Here is a 1,865-nt window from a genome sequence, read left to right as displayed (position 1 = left end):
CACATTCCCTTCTACCCCTTACCATCTCTCTTACTTTTAATGCAAACACAGGTGATCGGCGGCGGGGGGGGGGCGGCTGGTAATACGGGAGACAAGCAGCTCTCATGGTATTTATGTTTCCTTTTATAGTTTTATGAAGGAATAAATTGCAGCTCATGAAAGATCACATGACCTAATGTATTCCTTGCTTTTCTACACCCTCTAGCTGCCGCTGATTGGCAGTTGATCATACAGGGAGGCAGACAGGTTTTACAGGCGTGTTGGCTTGTCGTAATGGGCCCGGGCTCACCCCAATAATACGTGACTCATTTTCATAGAAAGCAATACGTAAAAAGATCATAAAACATCTTCTGTTCGGTTACCTGAACAATGCTGCGTACAATGTGGCCCTCGGAGGGCAGATCAATGCGCTCGTCATGTCTTCAGATACCCCAGCACTGAACCTGACTGGTAAATAAAGGTTTGTGGACACCTGACCATGACCCCTATATCAGCTTGTTGGAGATCACATTCGGAAATCATGGCCTAATGAGAATGTTGGACTACAAACACACACACACCACATACACACACACACACACACACACACACACACGTACACAGACACACACACACACACACACACACGTACACAGACACACACACACAGACAGACAGACACATATACACATACACACACACATACAGACAGACACACAGACAGACACACATACAGACAGACTCACACACACACACACATATATACACACACACACACACATACAGACACACACACACACACAGACAGACAGACACACACACTACACACATACATACACACACACTGACATACACAGACACATACACACACACATACATACACAGACACACACACACATAAACACACACACACACAGACACACATACATATACACACACTACACACACACAGACACATACATACACAGACACACACACATACAGACATACACACACAAACAGGGGCGTCCCATGGCCGGGTGTCACCCCGCTGTGTCGTCATCGCGCAGGCACGACCATTTGATTGTATGTCTGTATGCAGTGGCGTCACAAGGGAGGTGCAGCATACACCCGGGTGTCACCATGGCAGGGGTGACACCAAAATGACTGACAGTCATTTTGGTGTCACCCCCCCTCTAAAAAGTCAGGCATTCGGTCATGGACCGAGAGCCTGATAGTGTCAGGAGGGAGGAGGGGACCCGGTGCATAATGTCGCATACTGTGACAGGGTGTATGACTCGGTGCATGTCGGTGAGAGATTGAAAAGGGCAACTTTCCCTGGCTAGGACGGAGTTAATCATTGCCCCAACAGGTACACCTCCTCTCTCTATTAATTAGCCGGCACCTGATAGTGACTGAGAGAGACACAGGCTGCGCTGGGGGGATGCAGACACAGACTGGAGAGCGGCTGGATATCTGTGGAATAAGGTCTGGCAGAGAAACTGTATGTAACGGGCTGTGATTCTCCATACATGTTCACTTATAGTGGAAGCCGGAAGAGCCGCTCCTGTAGGACGTAGTGCCGGATATGACTGATAGTTACCTCCTCAGGTGGAGACTTTATGTTTGTGTTAAAGGAGAACTATGAGGTGAGTTATTTTCACTCCCCTCATAGTTCTAGCCGACCTGTGACAATGAGACTGTCACAGGTCGGCTCAGTAGATCGGGAGGTGAGCGAACACATACCGGCGTTCGCTCACCTCTCGATCCTGTCACGGCTCTCATTAAAATCTCGTACAATCTGCCCATCTTGGGAAGATCATGTGGGGGGAGGGGGGACTTAAATTTTTTTTCTTGTGTTACTTTAATTTTTAAACACCTACCCCTTTTTTTTTTTTTTTTTTCCT

This window comes from Nanorana parkeri, unplaced genomic scaffold (assembly GCF_000935625.1).
Source record: "Nanorana parkeri isolate BGI_ZX_2015 unplaced genomic scaffold, ASM93562v1 scaffold2064, whole genome shotgun sequence".
In the NCBI taxonomy this organism is placed as follows: domain Eukaryota; kingdom Metazoa; phylum Chordata; class Amphibia; order Anura; family Dicroglossidae; genus Nanorana; species Nanorana parkeri.
This window is presented reverse-complemented; position numbering follows the sequence as displayed.